We start from the raw sequence: 7,899 nt of genomic DNA, 5'->3' as shown, positions 1-7,899 counted from the left end.
TGAGTTAATGACTCACACTTACTGGGAATTCCAAGTTCATGTGAACAGTTTCAGTTCACAATCCCAAGCATGAAAGTGGTTCAGCGGTTTACCCGGACCTCTCGGTCTAGGAAATACACGTTGATACTGCGCGCGTGCAGCCCAGGACATCTAAGGGCATCACAGACCTGTTATTGCTCAATCTCATTATTGCTAGACGCAATTTGTCCATTTAAGAAGCTAGTGTCCTTATATGGGACAAACCAACAGGTACGGCTCCACTTATATAAACACATTCAAACACAATAAACATTTTACTGCCACCATGAATGAAGGCTATATAAGCTTCATCACCATAATCCTGAAGATATCTATTTAATATATTTGAGTCTCGTTCGTTATCGGAATTAACCAGACAAATTACTCCACGAACTAAGAACGGCCATGCACCACCACCCATAGATTCGAGAAAGAGCTATCAATCTGTCTTATACACTTATGTTCGGACCTGGTAAGTTTTCCCGTGTTGAGTCAAATTAAGCCGCAGGCTCCACTCCTGCTAGTGCCCTTCCGTCAATTCCTTTAAGTTTCAGCTTTGCAACCATACTTCCCCCGGAGCCCAAAAGCTTTGGTTTCCCGGGAAGCGACTGAGAGAGCCATAAAAGTAGCTACACCCAATTGCTAGCTGGCATCGTTTATGGTTAGAACTAGGGCGGTATCTGATCGCCTTCGAACCTCTAACTTTCGTTCTTGATTAATGAAAACATCTTTGGCAAATGCTTTCGCTTAAGTTAGTCTTACGACGGTCCAAGAATTTCACCTCTCGCGTCGTAATACTAATGCCCCCAAACTGCTTCTATTAATCATTACCTCTTGATCTGAAAGCCAATGAAAGCAGAACAGAGGTCTTATTTCATTATCCCATGCACAGAATTCAGGCATTTGAAGCCTGCTTTAAGCACTCTAATTTGTTCAAAGTAATTGTACCGGCCCACAATAACACTCGTTTAAGAGCACTAATGCAGGTTTTAAAATAGGAGGAACATATGAAAAAATACAAGTATCTAAGCACATGTAAGAACTCCACCGGTAATACGCTTACATACATAAAGGTATAGTACTATGAAGCACAAGTTCAACTACGAACGTTTTAACCACAACAACTTTAATATACGCTATTGGAGCTGGAATTACCGCGGCTACTGGCACCAGACTTGCCCTCCAATCGGTCCTTGTTTATTTGTTATTTAAAGTGTACTCATTACCTACCTCCCCGAGCTGGGAGTGGGTAATTTACGCGCCTGCTGCCTTCCTTAGATGTGGTAGCCGTTTCTCAGGCTCCCTCTCCGGAATCGAACCCTGATTCCCCGTTACCCGTTGCAATCATGGTAGTCCTAGATACTACCATCAAAAGTTGATAGGGCAGACATTTGAAAGATCTGTCGTCTGTACAAGACCATACGATCTGCATGTTATCTAGAGTTCAACCAATATAACGATCTTGCGATCGCTTGGTTTTAGCCCAATAAAAGCACATGTTCCATAAGGTTCATGTTTTAATTGCATGTATTACCTCTAGAATTACCACAGTTATCCAAGTAACTGTTAACGATCTAAGGAACCATAACTGATATAATGAGCCTTTTGCGGTTTCACTTTTAATTCGTGTGTACTTAGACATGCATGGCTTAATCTTTGAGACAAGCATATAACTACTGGCAGGATCAACCAGAATAATGTTTTATAAATATTTCATTCATATTTTTTGAATAGAAATTAGCAATATATATGTTGTTATAGATTTTATTTCTATCGAATACGGCAATTTTTATATAGCATTCGTATACGTTTGTTTTCCAATTTATACTTGTTTCGCCACTAATAATAACAAGTTTTTATTGATGTCAAAATGTTTTTATAAATATTTCATTCATATTTTTTGAATAGAAATTAGCAATATATATGTTGTTATAGATTTTATTTCTATCGAATACGGCAATTTTTATATAGCATTCGTATACGTTTGTTTTCCAATTTATACTTGTTTCGCCACTAATAATAACAAGTTTTTATTGATGTCAAAAAGAATCATATTCTTTATAAACACAATATTTATTTTTCATATATTTTCTTTATATATGCACAATTCATTCTAAAATATCATTTTTGTTCGACATACATAATATATTGTATCCACGCATGTACAATTTTTGTTTAACCAATATAAGATATTGAGTTAATCATTTGTATTTTGACGATAAATTTAAAATTTATCTATATAAATCCATATAAGTCTCTGGTAATATATAAAATAGAACCGAGTGTATATATGATATCATTATTACTACTATATTTATTTCTTAAATAATATATAATTATATATTATTTATATATATATATTCTTTATTATATATTATATAATTTCTTAAATAACTCTCTTAATAGCTATTTTTTATTATCAACAATATTAGTTGATATTAATATTGAAAATGTATTCATAATTACATTTTTATATTTCTTTGGTAGACTTTTATGTACTATTATTTTTTAATAATACACATATAATATAAATCATGTTAGCCTACCTCCTAAAATTAACGATAAAATTCGGAAACAATTTGCTATTCTATGTACAATAGAAACTTGGCCTTTGTTTCAACGTTATTATCTTTGGGCTTAAAATATTAACCGCGGAGCCAAGTCTCGTATTCAAATAAATGAATTAAGAAACAAATTTGACGGATAATATCTTCTCTACTGACTTATGTCAAAAGCAGACGGCCGGCCCATTGACCATCCTATAGTACATAGTAAGTATAGTAAGAATACGCACTTTTATTTTCATTATAAGTATATATTGCCCTCCTCACATTTGCCACACCACCCACAGTAGTTTTTGGACACGCTGTCTCCCATTCGGGTATATTCAATTCTCTTTGCCACTTATCCTTATAGTATTCTCTTATTTAATAAGAATACTCGAATAATTTTCATATTATAGATGTAATCTATTAACTTCTCAATATCCATACGGTTTATGTATGGTATTGACAAAATCCTATGCATTTGCATAAGATTTATTATTATTACTAGGTATAAATATCTCATTTCGCTAGTAGTGTATGGGGAAATTCTACTAGCTATTCTCATAAATATGTCACTTATATGCCGTATCTATACAATTCATGCACTTTTATATGTATATTTGCTAATATTATACATTATTATGCCTTATAGGTATTATACCTATAAGCCATATAGATACGATTTAATTTTTTTATTTATATAGGCTTTTTTATTCAGAACCATATACCGTATTCACTGTTATATGGATATGATTGGCGTTTTATATAGTATTGACAAAATTATAAGTTTGACAAACACTTTTATAAGTCTTTTAGTTAAAATTGTCATTTTTAATTGACTAATCACTAGAAATATTTGCACATGGAGAAAAGAGTATGAAAATTGGTCGCGTCACTAATAATATCGCGATACATTTTTACTACCATCAAAATACCATATACGTTTATATGTCCTCTTTATTTAATATGGTTTCTAAACCTCAGGAATAGTTTTAATTATATGTGCGCTCTAAGTTGAATGAATTTCTTGAATCTCTTTACTTGAATTTCTAAGACTTAGAAAAATTTATAAATAGATGTCCTATTGCATAATATTTTTTTATCGCTTCACTTATAAAATAACGATCCTGCCTTTCTACCTTTGAATAAACATTCATATAAACATGGAGAAAAAAACGTTCGCGTCACTGACAGTATGTGACGATAAAATTTTGCTAACATTAAAAGGAACATATTTTTATATGTCAACTCTTAGTTGAATTGGTCAATTGCTTAAGATTCTAGACCTTAGGAATATTTTTATATTATATGTTTGCCAATCTTCGCGTCACTAATAAGATGACGATTCATATTGTTATTATTAGATGGTCGAGTTGTACTTATATTGATATGTTAATCAAATTGGTCTCTTACTTGAAAATCTAGACCTTAGGAATATTTTTATATTTTATGTTTGCCAATCTTCGCGTCACTAATAAGATGACGAGTCATATTGTTATTATTAGATGGTCGAGTTATACTTTTATTGATATGTTAATCAAATTGGTCTCTTACTTGAAAATCTAGACCTTAGGAATGTAATATATAAAGGATTAAAAATTCGCCACAAAGGCAAACAAAACAATCAATGCATAACAAATAGATTGTTGGTTGAACTTTATATAAGAAGTTCAACACAACAAATAAATTATAAATAAAGGATAAGCTTCAGTGGATCGCAGTATGGCAGCTGCTCAACCACTTACAACACCTTGCCTGTTACAAAAGTCGTTTACAATTGATTCTAGGCTTTGTCATTGTATTAAATAATGCTTTTATATGTAACTAGCGCGGCATCAGGTGATCAAAGATCCTCCCAATTTACTATGTTACAAATTACATTGGCATCACATCCATTGTCGTTTAAAAAGTAAATTATAAACATTAAATGGTTTAGAAGCCATACAATGCAAATTGCCCCTTATTTATTATTGCAGTTCAGCACGGATACGACCTTAGAGGCGTTCAGGCATAATCCAACGGACGTAGCGTCATACCACTGTTCGCTCGAACAAGTATTGTGCCATTGGTCCGTACCTGCGGTTCCTCTCGTACTACGCAGCAATGCTGTCGCAACAACGTTTTGTCATTAGTAGGGTAAAACTAACCTGTCTCACGACGGTCTAAACCCAGCTCACGTTCCCTTGCATGGGTGAACAATCCAACGCTTGGTGAATTTTGCTTCACAATGATAGGAAGAGCCGACATCGAAGGATCAAAAAGCGACGTCGCTATGAACGCTTGGCCGCCACAAGCCAGTTATCCCTATGGTAACTTTTCTGACACCTCTTGTTAAAAACTCTTTAAACCAAAAGGATCGATAGGCCGAGCTTTTGCTGTCCCTGTGTGTACTGAACACCGAGATCAAGTCAGCATTTGCCCTTTTGCTCTATGTGTGGTTTCTGTCCGCACTGAGCTGGCCTTGGGACACCTCCGTTATTATTTGAGAGATGTACCGCCCCAGTCAAACTCCCTACCTGGCAGTGTCCTTGAATTGGATCATACCTGAGTAATTGGAGTTATACCACTTCAGTCCTCCAAGGTCTCATTCGATTATTTGCTACTACCACCAAGATCTGTACCAATGGCAGCTCCATGCAGGCTTACGCCAAACACTTCTACGCATACCATTGTACCTTCCTACTCACTAAAGTTTCAAAATTTATATTACAAGTAATATAAATCATCTACTTTAGCGGTAATGTATAGGTATACAACTTAAGCGCCATCCATTTTAAGGGCTAGTTGCTTCGGCAGGTGAGTTGTTACACACTCCTTAGCGGATTTCGACTTCCATGATCACCGTCCTGCTGTTTTAAGCAACCAACGCCTTTCATGGTTTGGTTCATCCCACAGCGCTAGTTCTGCTTACCAAAAGTGGCCCACTGGGCACATTATATCATAACCTTGAACTTCATATCAAGAAAGTTAAGGTTCTTACCCATTTAAAGTTTGAGAATAGGTTAAGATCGTTTAGACCCTAAGGCCTCTAATCATTCGCTTTACCAGATAAGATTATTTTATATAATATTAAAATGCACCAGCTATCCTGAGGGAAACTTCGGAAGGAACCAGCTACTAGATGGTTCGATTGGTCTTTCGCCCCTATACTCAATTCTGACAATCGATTTGCACGTCAGAACTGTTTCGGTCTTCCGTCAGGGTTTCCCCTGACTTCAACCTGATCAAGTATAGTTCACCATCTTTCGGGTCACAGCATATATGCTTAAGGTACGTTCCAGTTAGAGGCATACATAATATAAATATCATTATACATAACTATATAGAACGCCCCGGGATTGTGTTAATTAGCTATAAATAGTTAAAAAACTAATCCCATTATTAGTCAAGTTAATTACGCTATTAGGTTTATATCCCAATAACTTGCACATATGTTAGACTCCTTGGTCCGTGTTTCAAGACGGGTCCCGAAGGTATCCTGAATCTTTCGCATTGTTAATCCTACAAGTGCATATAATAAACACAAAAATCAATGATAATTATGCCATTATATAATTATATCAGCACTTTATCAAATTAATAACATTTATTCTGTGTTAAATTGCAAGCAAATTAATTTGAATAAACTATAAGTTATATTTTATGATAAATTTGGTATGCTAATAGATTACAATGTACTTATATGGAAAAATGCACACTATTATCATAATATTGTTTAAATATTACAATTCTAATGATGAATTTTCCATAACGGATATTCAGGTTCATCGGGCTTAACCTCTAAGCAGTTTCACGTACTGTTTAACTCTCTATTCAGAGTTCTTTTCAACTTTCCCTCACGGTACTTGTTTACTATCGGTCTCATGGTTATATTTAGTTTTAGATGGGGTTTACCACCCACTTAGTGCTGCACTATCAAGCAACACGACTCTTTGGAAACATCATCTAGTAATCATTAACGTTATACGGGCCTGGCACCCTCTATGGGTAAATGGCCTCATTTAAGAAGGACTTAAATCGTTAATTTCTCATACTAGAATATTGACGCTCCATACACTGCATCTCACATTTGCCATATAGACAAAGTGACTTAGTGCTGAACTGATTTCTTTTCGCTCGCCGCTACTAAGAAAATCCTTGTTAGTTTCTTTTCCTCCCCTAATTAATGTGCTTAAATTCAGGGGGTAGTCCCATATGAGTTGAGGTTGTGTATAACTTTTATATGCAATTAATTCTTTATATATAATGATAAAACATTTTATTAAAATCGTTATATTAATAATATCTGTATATAAATGGCATTTGTTTGATTTAACGAATCAACGAAGAACAATAATATTGTCAACGGTTTTCTATTTTCTAATCATTAATAAGAGACAATTCTAGATAGATTTTTATGCTAGACATTTCTCAGTATCATTTGATTGAAAAAGAAAATATTTCTCTTCGTTTTTCACATTCAAATTATTTACTAATGTGAGATAATGTTTTTCATATATTTTTTAATATTATGAATAAAATAATTAAATTATTATTATCTATTATTGGATATATATAAATACCATATGCTTATAAAATTTCATTATAAAATTTGTATAAGCAACATAATTAGCATAGTCTTACAACCCTCAACCATATGTAGTCCAAGCAGCACTATAAAATGAATTAAAGTACATAACAGCATGGACTGCGATATGCGTTCAAAATGTCGATGTTCATGTGTCCTGCAGTTCACACCGCTCCAGTTTTTAGAGTTTTAAAAATTGGTTTCTTAATTTTGAAAGAAATTAAAAATACACCATTTTACTGGCATATATCAATTCCTTCAATAAATTTATTTTTATACCTAAAACGAATGCTGCGAAATGTCTTTGTTTTATATAACCAATATATATCAAAGTATTTCTTTTTAAATTGCATTTATTGTATATAAATATATATATATATATATATATATATATATATATATATATATATTAATACTTTTTTAGCGATATAAATTGAAATTGATATAAAACATTACCCTGTATAAAACCAGGTACAACATTGTACATTTTAGGTTGTTGCATTATCCAATGTATGCGCATAACTGAGATGAACAATACATATCGCAACGCGTGTATATTATGGTCCATATACACACAGTATTTTAATTGTGTTTATATACAATAATAATTTAATATTCTTATTTTAATAATTCGATTTGCTTGTTCGAATTTTTATTTGTTTGCTTTGGCTGCTTATTATTTCTCTCATATGTATTAAATACAATATATAATTTTAATATTTGCATTATTTCGATTTGCTTGTTCGAAATTTCATTTGATCTATATTA

General features: G+C 33.1%; 1 pseudogene; it reads right to left on the bottom strand.

Annotated features, from left to right (window-relative positions):
* Positions 1-4,246: 4,246 nt before the first annotated feature.
* LOC122817961 (large subunit ribosomal RNA) lies at positions 4,247-6,772 on the bottom strand (annotated as a pseudogene).
* Positions 6,773-7,899: the final 1,127 nt, after the last annotated feature.

The sequence above is a fragment of the Drosophila biarmipes genome, chromosome X (genome assembly GCF_025231255.1).
Source record: "Drosophila biarmipes strain raj3 chromosome X, RU_DBia_V1.1, whole genome shotgun sequence".
Taxonomy (NCBI): Eukaryota; Metazoa; Arthropoda; class Insecta; order Diptera; family Drosophilidae; genus Drosophila; species Drosophila biarmipes.
This window is presented reverse-complemented; position numbering and strand designations above follow the sequence as displayed.